The 15,697-nt window shown below is 36.5% G+C and overlaps 1 protein-coding gene and 1 long non-coding RNA gene across 2 annotated transcripts in view; both read right to left on the reverse strand.

Moving 5' to 3' along the window:
• Positions 1 to 15,697, reverse strand: part of hs6st1a (heparan sulfate 6-O-sulfotransferase 1a) — a 231,471-nt gene that overhangs the window by 166,316 nt on the left and 49,458 nt on the right.
• Positions 6,961 to 15,571, reverse strand: LOC147846458 (uncharacterized). Its single transcript, XR_015478835.1, has 4 exons — positions 15,158 to 15,571; positions 14,317 to 14,610; positions 12,702 to 13,946; positions 6,961 to 7,281 (listed from the first exon to the last, which is right to left on the reverse strand). It is a non-coding gene; the product is annotated as an uncharacterized LOC147846458 (long non-coding RNA).

The raw sequence follows: 15,697 nt of genomic DNA on the forward strand, positions 1-15,697 counted from the left end.
AATATGTAATAGATCAAAAGCCACACATCTCCTGAGTATATGTTTTGAATTTGTTGGCAATATCATGCAAAATTACATTTCTGAGACAATGTCTTGTGATTTCCTCCCTATCCTTGTTTATGGAGAAGCAGTCTGATGACCATAGGTTTATCGAAGGTTTTTTAACAACTATGTAAGTCTTTTCACCTTCCACTTCATTTTTAATTGTAAAATAATAGACAGAAATGTATAGTATGAGTGATGTATTTTGGCACAAGAAGTACATTGTGTGAAATGAGTCCAGTGCATATGCAACCAAAAAAATCTTATAGGAGCTTTTTTTTCTCTGCAGCGAAAAGGTTGCTTTGAAACACATGTCTGAAGTAAAGTTATGTTTTTGCTATTAGAAAGTAATGCTAGCAGAAAGTTGTAGGCAACAGAGAATCAGTCATTTTCAAAGTAGCGGACAAAAATACAAAAAAATTCAAATTAAAATAAATTTTTTTTGTGTTTTGTCATTTTAATTAAATAACAATGTTGAAATGAAATACACGCACATTTAGGAAAAAGTCAGGGCACTAGCTATATGGATTTTATTTGTATTGTAAAAAAGTTATTTCAAAATGATTGCCTTTGTAGTTAAATGGACTGTATTAAAATCAGACTAACATTATCTAGTCTCATTCAATCGATAAATGAAAAAAAGCAGACCCAACAAACAGATCTTTAATCAGGTCTTTGACTTCTGACATCACCGCAGCATACATCTCCACATTTCCAGAGATCCGAGTTTAACCAACTCTAATACCATTAAGAAACATGAGGCGCTTATTATCTTCCCACGGCAACCGCAGCAAGTTATATCACAGCACTTGAAGGACTTCTATATTATCAGCTAATTAAACATGTCTTTTTATAAATGTTTTAATTGTTATGCTTGTAAAACAAAAGACTACACCTGCAACGGATTAAACTGCGCTCTTTTGGGAGCGTCCTTGACTCTTCCTGCTGCCTAAATGAAGCAAGAAACTTCTTTTACTTAACCACACACTTCAAGTAAACCAAACAGCGGCCATCGCTAATGAAGCATTCATCGCCATAATGCGATATGACCATACAGGTACACAAAAGGTTTGCCGCGCTACCTTGAAGATAAACACAGGCAGGCCGTCACAAAGACAAGTAATCAATCAAGAGCTCGGCTCCTCATTATAAAGTTATGTCTCCAAGCAACGCTCCTCAGCTCTGGTTTAAGAGAGCTCTTAAATTGGCGTCGAGGCCTCTGGCTTCTTTTAAATCAGAGTTTGCTGGTTCCCTTATAAATCACCTCATCTGGGGTCAACAATGATCCATAATGGGTCACTGTGAAAGGTTAAAATCAACTAATGAGGAGCCAGAAAGGCTGCCATGGAACCAATGCGAGGTGTATTAATGGTGCTAATGAGGACTTTGTTCAGGCGAGTTTTCCTCTCGGCGCTTCCCTGTTGAGTCCATACAGTCTGACCCTTCCCATTGAACCAGAGAAACCGTGGAGCTGCAACAGTAAATCCACAAATAGATCATTTGAAGTTCAAGCTGCAGACGCAAGGTCTAAAACGCTGTTTGTCTGCACCTTCAATAGCCATCACATGTATCAGCTCAACTCTCCTTATTGGCATGTGGGATCTTTTTAGCCGTTGCAAATTGTCAAAGAAGGCTCTTGTCATAAGTTAAATTACCCTGCTGCACAAAACGTCACGACTCAATCGATACCTTCAACACAAGAGACGATTTATACGCTGCATTTAAGTGAATCACAACCTTGAAAGATGATTTCTATTCAAACAAAATGTGTTTTATTTTTCTGAATCAATGCGAGGTATATTTTCTTTTTTCTGCTGTCTTCCTAAAGGTCACACTCGTTTTATTCCTTCAATTGCTTGTAAGAATTCGAAGAATAGGGAGAAAGAAGTCATTGACTAGTATTAGATGAAATCTAGAGCTGGGTAATATAGTTGAAAAAAGCAATGTTCATAAAGATCTGTTTTATGTCATTTTATTACCCCTTTTAAACAAAGACCACGGTTTTTAAATAACCACTTTAACAACTTTAAAACAGCAAATTGTTTTAATTTAACAGTCAAAATTTGGTTAAAGGATGTGAAAAACAGAACTATTTTACTTTCTTTATTCTGCTGAATATAAAATAAGTAGTTGAAAGCTAGAAAGCTGTAACCATTGATTTCTATAGTATGTGTAAGTCAACGGTTGCAGGTTTTCAGCTTTCTTCAAAATATGTTATTTTCTGTTCAACAGAATAAAGAAGGTTATAAAGGTTTAAATTTGTAAATTTTGAGTGAACTATACTTATTTTTTATATTTTTATTGTAAAGTTAAAATTATGAATATTTTATTCTATTTGAGAGTCGGGTTTAATAATTAAAATTTTAACAAACAAAAAGCATAAACAATTGCTAATTATTAATATTAATACAAAGTCAAACGGTTGGGGTCAGTAGGATAAGCTTATCCTGCTCACCAAGGCAGCATTTATTGAATCAAAAATGCAGTACACATTGTAAAATTGTGAAATGTTATTGCACTATAAAATAACTGTTCAAAATTATTTTATAATTTAATTTAATAATTTATTCCAGTGATTTAATGCGGATTTTTCAGCTTCATTACTCCAGTTTTCAGAGTCACATGATCCTTCAGAAATCACTCTAATATTCATTCATTCATTTTATTTTCGGTTTAGTCCCTTTATTATTATTATAATAATTGTAATAAATAAATATTTAATAAATAAGTATTTACCTTTTATGTATTTAATAAATGCTGCCTTGAGGAACAGAACAACAACAACAACAACAACAACAACAACAATAATAATAATAATAATAATAATAATAATAATAATAATAATAATAATAATATATTAGAGCTTGAACAACTTTTATAACTTTGGAAGTTGACTTTTATGTTATCAAAGTTAGTCAATGTCGACGAGTCGCTGGTGATGTCATCAATAAAACACAAGGCGCAAATGTTTTGCAACATGTCACAATTTGTGATTTACTTGCAGGACATTTTGTTTAACAGCTCAAAACACGTTGCAAAAACAATGCAGCATTACTAATGACTAATTTTAGTGAAAAACAAAAGCATTGTCAACACTTTCATTTAGTTTTTTTGTAAAGTAAGGCTGTCCCCCCTCCCGTCTCCCCCGACGGCCCGCACTCACACCACAATCGGGACTGGGCACGATTACGTCATCGATGCTGCGCTGTTCAGTGATAAGCGCTGTCACTCAGCAGCACAGTGGAAATTTCTCTAGTTATATCATTTCAGTTGGTTTGATAAGCAGTTACATGCAGTCAAATATTTCGCCAAACAGTCATTAGGGATGCGGGGACACGAAGTCAGATATTTCGCCGAACAGATCCACCACTTTTGGCGCTCAAAAACAATCATAAAGTCCTCGTGCTGCAAGATTGAGGAGGTCTGCTGAAGGCGCGCAGCTGTCGCGCAGTGAGCAGTTTGCTTCTTTAATAAGCTACGGCAGTTTGCGTTCACTGAACAGTAAGATTGATTAATAAATCCATATGAAACAGTCCCTTAAAAGTCACATCTCGATTTCAGTTTCGGGCTCCAAAGTGAACCGCGCTCAGGCCCACCTCTTCCAACCAGGGCAGGGCCGGCCAAGTGAACCGTGCTTGAGCCCTATTCAGCGCACTCACACTACTCAAACGATTTGGGAATCGGGCCTGGGCACTGTACGGATGGCATGGTGTGAGTAGGCCCTAAATCTATGAAGTCATTTTTTTCTATTTGAGTCATTGTAAAACAATACAATTTTAACAACCAAAAAGCATAAACAATTACTTAAGAAGGACCAATATCAAATCCTTTGTCCGATGTGTAGAGGCATTCTCTTTTAAGGAAATGAAGACTGAGCTCCATTTGGCCAAATATTATGTGGAAAATTCCAAATCTATGCAAAGGGAACATACACTAAACAATGGCTGACAGCATGTGAAACAGTGTCATAAAACACTATGGTTGTAGATTCATACAGATCTGCCAGCAAGCAGCTCATAATGCTGTTGACACACACAGTGTTGCAGACACACAAACACGCACACACAAGCACACTACTCTACAGGTGCAAATGAATGACAAGAAAAGCGTGTGTCTGTCAGCATTCATGTTTTGGTGTGCATTAACCTGTCAGGTACTCTGCAGAGAGTTTGAGGTAAAAGAACTAAATCTGCATCCCGCACTCGGAAAGAGAGAAAAATATTCACAGACACACAATTTGCCAATTTTTAGGTAATAAATCGATTCAGAGTTCACTGCAAAACCCAACAGTCAACTTTCAAATGAAATAAGTGTAGTTAACTCCATATTAACTGAAAGGGCACCATGCCTGTAGCCAGGGGTGGTTCGAATGACCCGCCCTTCACGGATGAAAGGTCCAGAATTTGTTCTTTTTATTATTTTACGTAATTTTTTTAAAATAAATATTTTATAATGAAGTGTAATTTTAAATGAATATGGCCAGTAATTCGAATCCCATGAAGCCTCAAAGCCACATTTCTGTTACGCTAGTCATGGGACATAACCTACCGAGCGGCAATGCTCATGCGACATCCTCATCCATACTGATTGACGCTATGAGTCAAAACGAGAAAGAGAGATGGAAGAGAAAGCAGGCATCAGCGTCATTGTCACAAAATATCGAACATATATAAAAGACTGCCAAACAGGGTAAGGCTAACGTTACTTGCTTCCCAACAGATGAGAATCTGTCGCTACCATGAGGTTGTACCTGACCGAATTAGCTGGAATGTCCTGTATATTGGGCATTATTGATTTTTCCTGTGACCTCCCATTCTCTATTTTTGCCATTAATGTTTTTAAAATGGTTGTCCGATGAAGGCTTTACTATCCTCAGCTGTCACTTTACAACAAAAGGTACTGAGATAAGTCATCTTTAGCGACTGTATTGTTTTAAATAGAGAAAACATGCTACTGTTCAACTTTAATTGTCAATCTTGAACCTTGTTGTTTTTGCAACAAAAAAATGACCAATAAAAAGGTGTGAAGCACCAAAACCAGACTATATTTAAATTCATTTGAATACTAATTTGGGTTTTGTTGTTATTTTCAAATATACTTTTTTTAAAAGAAAGGCTAGAAATTTGTGAAGCTCTACATTATTATTATTATTGATATTATTGATATTATTGATATTATTATTTTTATTATTATTATTATTATTATTATTATTATTATTATTATTATTATTATTATTCAATTGTATGTGCTGTCCAGTTTGTTATGCCTAATAAATTACAATAGGTTACTGTTTTTAATTTAGAACTTTAACAGATTCCTATTTGTTTTCTAATTCTATATTTATATACCATTAGTATGATAGGTTGTGTTTTAAATTTAAACATTTAAACATTTCTTTATTCTAAATCTTTAAAAAATGTGGTTATAATGACCACCCGACAAGCTAATTCAGCTAAAAATAGTTATGCAGTATTTAAATCTCATAATTTAATAGATTAAATGAGGCGAATAACTGCAAAAAGGTCCACATTTTTAGAGAAAAAACAACCACCCCTTTCTCCAGGCTGGCTATGGGCCTGCATGGGCACTGACAACAATGCATTTAGGAAACACTTGTTTTTAACATAATTATAAATAAGAATCTTATACAATTTTAATTTAAAAGAAAGAAAGAAAGAAAGAAAGAAAGAAAGAAAGAAAGAAAGAAAGAAAGAAAGAAAGAAAGAAAGAAAGAAAGAAAGAAAGAAAGAAAGAAAGAAAGAAAGAAAGAAAGAAAGAAAGAAAGAAAGAAAGAAAGAAAGTGTCCACATTAATACTTTGGCTTTTATTTGACTTCCAAAAACAGTTCTGCTTATGTTATACCCCATTAAATCATACCAAAGATCATACAGGAAGAGGCTTCATATTTGGGATTTGTTTTGTTTTAATCAGCCTCCTTTCATCAAGCCCAGAGAAACACCCAAAAGACTCTGTCATGAAAGCTTCTCGTGTCTAATCATTACCAAAAAATCTTTCAGCGTGAAGTCAATGCCTGTTGAGACGCTAAAAAAACACATCCTTTCATGGAAGAAAAAGAAAGCCGCGCAGAGAAAAGGAAACAAGCGAAGAGGGATGTGAGGCCTGACTCTGTCCCATCTTTTCTAGTAGATAAAAGTGCCGAAAAACTCCCTATCACTCTCAGCGCATTGAATCTTTCATCAATCTGCAGCACGCATTGAAACATGCATAGTATTTTACCAGATATTTATTCCCTCCTCTTGACAATACGTTCTTATCCCTGTTCACCCACTTTAATTGAAATTGAAAGTGTGTGACAATAGCATGAGCTTGCTCTACCCTTGAGAGTGACAGAGATGATAACGGAGCGCCGGGACGAGGATTGCTTGTATTAATATTTAAGCATCGTGGGTTGACGCAGAGCTGTCCCCGAAACACAATGTAAGCATCGTGTTAGATTAAACCAGGCTTTGTACGCCCTGTTCTGAAAGGTTTGAAGGTGAATCACATGCTTGATTTTAGACTTTGAAGCAGTATTGTTCTAGTCAGATGAGGATGAGTTTATATCGTCGGAAATTTGTCAATAGAATGAAATGAAACTCAATTTAAATTTGAATAATATGTAACAATAAAATAAACAATAAACTTGACATAAAATAAAAAATTCATGCAAAATAATTAAATGAAGTAAAAGTGAATATACACAGTTGAAGTCAGAATTATTAGCCCCCTTTTGATCAGAATTATTAGCCCCCAAATGATGTTTGACAGAGCAAGGAAATTTTCACAGTATGTCTGATAATATTTTTCTTCTAGAAAAAGTCTTATTTGCATTATTTCGGCTAGAATAAAAGCAGTTTAGATTTTATTTTAACTATTTGTGGGACAAAATTATTAGCCCCTTTAAGCTATTTTTTTTTTCGATAATGTACAGAACAAATCATCGTTATAGAATAACTTGCCTAATTACTCTAACCTGCCTAGTTCACCTTATTAACCTAGTTAAGCCTTTAAATGTCACTTTAAGCTGTATCGAAGTGTCTTGAAAAATATCAAGTGAAATATTATTTACTGTCATCATGGCAAAGATCAAATAAATCAGTTATTAGAAATAGGTTGTTAAAACTATTATGCTTAGAAATGTGCTGAAACAATCTTCCCTCCATTACACAGAAATTGGGGAAAAAAATTAACAGGGGGGCTAATAATTCTGACTTCAACTGTATGTGGTCCTCATACTAACTGCACACCATTGTTAATAATGTGAATAATGTGAAAAAAAGTCTTAAGGTTGATGTGTGTATGATTACAAGAAAGTGATCTGAGGTTTCCTGAAACATTAAAGAGCCCATATTATGGGTTTTTGAAAATTCCCCTCCATGTAGTGTGTAACACAGCTCTAAGTGAAGTGAAGTATCCAGCTAAGGCTTAAATCTGTTAGTGTACAGTGTTTAAAACGGTTGATTCATCTAAAAAAGAGTCGAATCATAGTGCTTCAAACGAGTCTGATACCGAGTCATTAGATGTTTCGCCATGACGTACGAATGAAACCAAGTTATTCACGTGCACGCGCAAACCCGGGAGATTTCAAACCTGAGGCCCCGCCCTCTGACGCAGAAACCCAGACACACACACACACACCCACAAACACACGCACACAAACATGCCGGTCGATTGAAGTCACACTGCAGATGGATATATTGAGTCTCTACCCAAAGATGAAACATCAGCATTATAACCAAGCAGTTGGAAACTACTGGAAACTTCTGGAAACTACATGCTACAAAGAATACTTCATCTGCGTTTGTTAAAGGAAGGATCAGTAAAGAGTAACTTACTGCTGGACGTCAGGATGGGTTTCTTCCTCCATTTCTCAAGTGTAAGTACGTGCGATTAAAGCTGCCTCGTTGACTCTAGCTTGCAAATGTATTTAGTTGTGATTTGTTACTTGTAACCGCGTGTACTGTATCAGGTTAGCTGGCTATATTCTCTTATCGCGTGCAAAGTCACGTTAAAAACGCGACGCGTGCTGCTTGGTTTACGGAGCTCCGTGGACGAGGGTAGTGTGTGTGCGCGTGCGCTGTTGTCCGGAGGTATGTGTGTGTGTTTGTGTGTGTGCGCGCGCGTTGTCGTCCGGAGGTGTGTGTGTGTGTGTTTTTGTGTGTTTGCGCGCGCGCGCAAGGACGAGGGCAGTGTGTGTGTGTGTGTGTGTGTGTGTGTGTGTGTGTGTGTGTGTGTGTGTGTGTCTGTGTCTGTTGAAAGAGCAGAGTGAAACAAGCTATGTGATCTCCTCGACAGTTTTTAGAGTTTTTGCTCAATAAAATAGTCGTCTGAATTTTCAAGTCCATCGTCTGTATTTACATTGACCCACTGGCAGCTAAAATCCACGCCTACACTATCGAGCGTGTATGAACTGTGATTACTTTTATATTGCTGATTAGCTGTTTGGCTTTTCACTCTGACTGAAGGCAGTCGACCAATCGCAACAGGCTGTCATTGGTCCAATCAGCGCAGATTAGCTTCGCGCTGAGGAGGGGTTTGGGAACAAATGAATCACTGGACGATTCATACTGGAGTCGCTGGGATAATTAGGTAAAAATAAATGCCGATTATAAGACCATGAAAGTGTTTTTTGACCTTGCATGCATATTAGACTGTTGTTGGAGACCCTTACAACCAAGATATGACCCTATTTCATGTATAATATGGGCTCTTTAAAAGGCAGAGTGAGGGTATGCAGAAAAACCAACAGATTTTATGGCACGTGGTTGAACGGCAAGGCAGGAACAAGCTATATTGTTATGCAGTCGAAGATGTATTTTGGCCATATTTCCCTGACAGCTTTAAGGTATCTGAACAATATTTTGTATGATGTACATGCATCGTTTTAGGTCAACATTAAGATAAGCAGGTTCAAGAAACATTCTGGATAATTTTTGTTAATGTCGTAACAAAACATTAACGACGACATTAATAAAACAAGTCTCCTAATAAAAGTCGCCGTATCTGCTACATTGAAAACATATAATTTGATTCGCGCCTTCTCATTGGTTCTCGGGATATAGCAGCTTTTCAACTGGCGTTTAGTGGCTTTTACCAACAAACTGTACTGAATGCGCTGATGCTGGGATTTAGATGACTTGAAGCAAATCTATTTGTTGATGGTGTAGTACGTGCCTAAAGCATTCACTCAATGCCATTATCTCATTTTGGCGGAAGTGGCATTTAGCGGCTTTTGCATCTGAACTCTTCATACATAGTTTTGTTAGTTAAGCGCAAAGATTTTTTCAAAACTATTTCTAAATTCAACTCTAATCTCCAGCAAATGAGTAAATGAACAATAATAACGAAGTGTGGTCAAAAAACTGAGTTTTTAAATGCACACCCTATTCTTGTGCCCCAAGTGGTGATGCATATGTCTCCAAACCCCTACAGATGGACAAATCTAAACTTGTTTTTAATAAAACAAATATAAATATAAAAATGCTTCCTGGGAATATATCACTGTTATGTGGGCTACAGTGGGACCCGCAGGTTCATATTTACATTTTAGCAGTGTAAGTCGCTTTTGATAAAAGCATCTGCTAAATGCATAAATGTAAATGTTGCAGGTAAATTACAACCAAAACAAGCTTTCTGTTCATAAACTGAAATGCTTTAAAAAACCTGTAATTTGCCATATGTAGGCTGAGCAGATATATAAAAGCAAGCTCTCAATGCCCCATCTAAATAAAGCAAACAGAAGAGATGTCAACCTACTCGACTCCATTTAAAAGGTATGATCGGTAGGAGGCTTTCTAGAAAGCATCATCCTGTTTCCATCTAAACCAAGGTTAAGTCCTTTCATTTGGCCTCTTTCCCTCTCAATATATGAGAGGATACAGACCGGGAGTCTATTAAACCCACAGCAAACAATAGTATTAAACCCATTCACTGCGAGATAAGAGGCCTGTTCTTGACATATGTTCACAAAAACGCATGCAAACACAAAAGATGACACTAAACATACATGAAGAGCAGAAGCATATGCAGGGAGACAAAAGTGTGTGTGTGTGTTGGAGATGGGGGCTCAGATAAAGCCTCCAGGTGGGGATTAGAGGAAGAAACGAACCCTTTTCACCCCTTTGTCTGTCCGGGGTAAACGGGGGCAACTGAAAAGCAGGATAAACAGAGGAGGGGATTGGAGGAGGGGGTGATGATTCGTTAGTGTGTCGAGATCTGTGAGTGTTTGCGCAGTCACATATATCAAATGTAGCGGACATACATTATTGTTCTTATGAGAGCGAGAGAGAACGAGACAAATTATCTTCAATATTGATCGTAAGGAAACCTGGGTGAAAGATAGTTTGATATGTGCATGAAATGAAATGAATAGAATTGATTTTATATACTTTAAAAGAAGTTAAGTGTGGACTTTAATGTTTCAAATGCTTTTTGTGAACATAAAATGGGAAAATATTGGTGAAATATTGGTGAAATAATGTTCCATTTGGATTCAGCATAATAGATAGATTTATGACTTATTTCTAATTGCACTTATTGAAATAAAAAGTGCTTATAGTTAATTAGATTTTAAATCTTTAAACATTTATTGCTGACTGGGTAAACCTAGTGTTTATAGTTTTAGATCTGATTAACCACAGTTAAAACAACTCCACAGCGTCAATAACTTGGTAAAAAAGAGTCTTAATGACCTAAATAATCAAGTGAAAATAAAATGAATAAGCTATGTAAGTTCTGGTTCTCTCAAGGTTTTTTTTCTTCACTCCCATCAGGTGAAGTTTTTTTTCCCTCTCCGCTGTCGCCACTGCCTCGCATGGTTCAGGATTGGTAGAGCTACGCATCGATGAATAGGCTCTTCAGTGTTGAACTCTCAGTAATGATTAAATCACACTGAACTGAGCTAAACTGAACTGAACTGAACTTAAACACTAAAACCTGAACCACACTGTTCCAGTTACTATGACCATTTATGTGAAGCTGCTTTGACACAATCTACATTGTAAAAGCGCTATACAAATAAAGCTGAATTGAAAGCTGAATTGAATGTAGCATTTTCAAAAGCGGCCATTGAAAAAAAAAACACATGATCACTAAGGGTCCGTCGCACAACACTCTTTACATTACAGAGTAGTCACTTACTCTAATTAAATCTAGCATTGCACAGCACTCGAGTCAACATGTGGGCTGGCCTGTCATCATGAAACCGACTATAACTAGATAACATCCAACCACAAGGCAATAAGTGAATAATTACACTGCTGTTTCATCGAAGAGCAAACAATACAATGATATGACAAGGGTCTGCGGGGTTCGTATTGCACGCCGAGCGAACGTTACGAGCTGACATATCAAACGGCAACCGTCTGTTTGGGGTCGGAGATAAAAATCTCTAATGACAATACTAGACGTGAACTACTCCAATCAAATAGAACACCAAGTTGCCATATTGACATCTTTTACAGCCCGGATCAGAGCAGGGCGGTTGAACAGAGGCCAAGGCTACAGGAGTGTGTGTGTGTGGCCACTTTAATTATGTTAATGCAGCACTCAGGCTCAGTGAGAAGAGTATTAGTCAGTAGGAAGGGCCAGAGAGTGAACGGCAAGCCATATGGAGCCCTTTGCCAAAGTTATGTTATACAATCTGCTGCAGAAGAGCTATGCTAATTTTACTAACGGACCCGTTTCACACTACGGGACGCCTGGCTGAGAGGCCGACAGAAAGTCATTATAAAGGGCCGGAAAGAAGCATGCTGGGTGTGAATGAGTGAACAGCAAACAGCGAGCGAGTAAATGTAGAAATGAATGAGCAAAGTCTAGTCAGGGACTGAATGACCTGAGCGATTCTCCATTATCTAATTACTGTAATTTAGTGTTTTATCATTTAATGTTTACATTTGAATAGAATTGACCACTTTGGAGTTTTAGGGTTAGAAATGTGCAAACACTTACAGCTGCACTGATAAAAATTATTCATTGGATTTACTGTTTTTTAAGGTACAGTTGAAGTCAGAATTATTAAATACCCTGACTTATTAGCCCTTCTGTTTATTTTTTTCCCCAATTTCTGTTCAACGGAGTGAAGATTTTTTTCCAACACATTTCTAAACATAACCGTTTTAAAAACTTCAAATAAATTTATTTTACCTTTGCCATGATGACAGTAAATAATATTTTACTAGATATTTTTCAAGACACTTCTATACAGCTTAAAGTAAAATTTAAAGGCTTAACGAGGTTAATTAGGTTAACTAGGCAGGTTAGGGTATTAGGCAAGTTGTTGTATAACGATGGTTTGTTTTGTAGACTATCGAAATTAAATATATAGCTTAAAGGGGCTAATAATTTTGACCTTAAAATGGATTTTAGAAAAATTAAAAACTACTTTTTTTCAAGCCGAAATAAAACAAATAAGTGTTTCTCCAGAAGAAAAAAAAAATGTAACAAACAAACTGTGAAAATTTCCTTGCTCTGTTAAACATCATTTGAGAAATATTTTAAAAAGAAAAAAAAATTAAAAGGGGGGCTAATATTTCTGATTTCAACTGTAAGTGGTTGAAAACAATTTATATGGGTGGAATTTAAGCAAACACAATAAGTTGAACATTACTAACATTATTTAATTTGTTTGTTAAATTCAGCCCATATAAATTGCTCGCAACTTACCTTCAAAAAGACTTACCTTAAAAAAAAAATGTAAATCCAATTAATATTTTTTTCACTGCATATTTGTGGGGAATTTTATAAAAATTTTTAGACTAGGTAAGTTTTAGATTGTAACTGCAATAGTCACATACAAGGCTTGCTAGAAACATTCTTGCAGGTGTTTTGAAGCAAGTTGGAGCTAAAATCTGCAGTACACCGGCCTCTAGAACCGGGTTTGGACACCCCTGGTTTAATAGAAAAGTCACAGAACATGAATAACTTATCTTTGTTGTTTGAGATGTTAATGTGATGTAAATGTCAGGTTGAACCTTATAATTCCAAGATGATTGTCAATAAAACAATGTATTTATTGTATTTATTTGTATTGTATGAAAGCACAGTGTTTATGTTATCACTGTTATTATTTGGATGCTGTTTAGCTTTAAATTGGCAATGGAAATGTAAGAATATTCATCAGGCCAATGAAGCTGAAAAAAAGAAAAACTTGGTAAATGTGCCAACGAAGCAGTGAAAGAATGATGTGTGTGAGAATGTGAGAGATAGAGAGAAAGAAAATACTAAATCAATAAATCAACAAGACGGTCAAGAGAACAACACAATAAATGAATAATCTGAATTTAATTAAAATATGAAAATGAATTAATCAAAATTAATAAACAAAAAACAGGTAAAGATAAGTAAGGAAAGAAAGAAAGAAAGAAAGAAAGAAAGAAAGAAAGAAAGAAAGAAAGAAAGAAAGAAAGAAAGAAAGATTGTTTTATTCGATTGCTCTATATTTTCCTGGAACAAGAGAAAGAATAAGCTAGTGAGTAAACTAATGACTGATTAACATGCTCTTCTAGTGTACTTTTATGGTTGTAATAACTTCCTTGGTTTCTCCTTATCAGTTCTGTACAGTAGAGTTAATGGTACATCTAAGGATGATAAATGAATGTTTATTGCATTACTTTAGTGTCATGTGTTATCAGGATGGTGTTTAGTAACTGAGCAAATGATTCTGTGCACCTACTGTAACATACTGGGAGTCAAAGGTGTTTTAATAAAACTAAAAGAAAGTCACCAAATTAGTATGTGAAGACACCAACACTCTCAGAAATAAAGGTGCACAAGCTGTTACTGAGGCAGTCCCTTTTTTAAAACGTAACATGATTGTAACAAAAGGGTCCATTTTGATACCTTGAAGCAGGCGTGTCAAACTCAGTTCCTGGAGTGCCGCACTCCTGCAGAATTTAGTTCCGACCCTGTTTCAACACAATTAGGGCGTACTTACACTATGTACAGTTGCCTTAAACCGGGCCAAAGCACGCTTGTCCCCCCTCCCGTCTCCCTCGATGGCCCGCATTCACATTACATTCGGGCCTGGGCACGCTTACGTCATCCATTAACAGAAGAGAAGCGCTCTCGCTCAGCACAGTGGAGATTTCTTTAGTTATATTGTTTAATTCATTTGATATGCAGTGGCATGCAGTCAAATATATTTCGCCGAACAAATCCGCAACTTTTGGCGCTCATAAACAATCATAAATTCCTCATGCTGCAGGAATTAGAAGGTTTGCTGAAGGTACGCAGCTGTCGTGCAGTGAGGAGTTTGCGTCTTTAATAAACTACGACAATTTGCATTCATTGAACAATAAGAATGATTAATTAATTGAAACAGTCCCTTAAAAGTCACGTCTCGCTTTCAGTTTTGGGTAGATCGCTGCATTAAAAAGTTTAAGCTTGGTGAACTCTGACCTGCGAAATCACATCACTTGACCAATAGAAGATCAAAACATGACCTCTCTTTACAGAAATTTATAATATCTCACTTTTTTTTTAAATGTCCAATCATCTTGTTTAATCCCAACCCTTTTTGCAGCACCATACAACATAATTTTGCATGCAAAAACTCTAGTGTGACCGCAGCTTAAAATCTGATTTATACTTCTGCGTCAAGTGACCGGCGTAACCCACGGTACAGGCAACGCGCATGGCTGTACATTTATACTTCTGCGCGCTGTTTCTGTTGGTCTGCATTAACACTTCCGAAACGTTAGTTGGCAGTGAGGTGTTAATGTTCCTCTGTGTCGAGTTTCTTCACTGCTTTTTTGCTTTTCCTGAACACTTCTGGGATGTACTAGTGGCTCAAACTCGTTCATTTTGAGGCAGGAACTGGCGGACGTGCAGCAACTTTAACTATGAGGTAAACACAAAACAAAACTTTCCATCCGGAGCTCCTTCACGGGACTCCACACTTGTAAACAATCGCGACATTGGGTTCGTGGCTCTCGGTCCCGCCCCGACTCGTCAGCGCTACCAAGCCGACCAATCACAGAGCTTGCGCTACGCGTTGTTGCGACGTGTAGTTCCATTTTTTGAGAGGTACACGTCAGTGACGGCGAAGGCCACGGCGAAGGGCTATGCGTCAGCGCCGTGGCATACGCCGGTGTTTGACGCAGAAGTATAAATCAGCCTTAAGTGTGTTGAAGCAGGGTTATAACTAAACTGTGCCAAGCTACAGCCCTCGAGGCACTGGATTTGACACCTGTGTTTTAAAATATCAATATGGACCCTTTATAGTATCACACCAGTAACCCCAGTAAATTTTGTCTTTGTGGGGACATTTTTTTGGTCCCCATGAGGAAAAATGCTAAGTTACTAACATGAACTTTTAATGATATCAATATAGAGCTTTAAGTACAAGGATTAACTTTTTGAAAAGGTACCACCCCAGTGGCAGCGTAAATGTATTTATTATTATGGGTGGTAATAATTCACCTCTTTTCATGCATTTGCATTGACTTGTATGTAATTCTCATGCGAGTACTTGATTCCACATTTGGTGTGAACCCAGCATAAGAGAGATGAAACAACAAAAAAAAACTGTAAAAATAAATAAATAAATAAATAAATAAATAAATAAATAAATACATAAATACATAAATAAATAAATAAATAAATAAATAAATAAATAAATAAATAAATAAATACATAAATACATAAATAAATAAAT

Source organism: Danio rerio, chromosome 2, assembly GCF_052040795.2.
Source record: "Danio rerio strain M-AB ecotype USA chromosome 2, GRCz13ab, whole genome shotgun sequence".
Taxonomy (NCBI): Eukaryota; Metazoa; Chordata; class Actinopteri; order Cypriniformes; family Danionidae; genus Danio; species Danio rerio.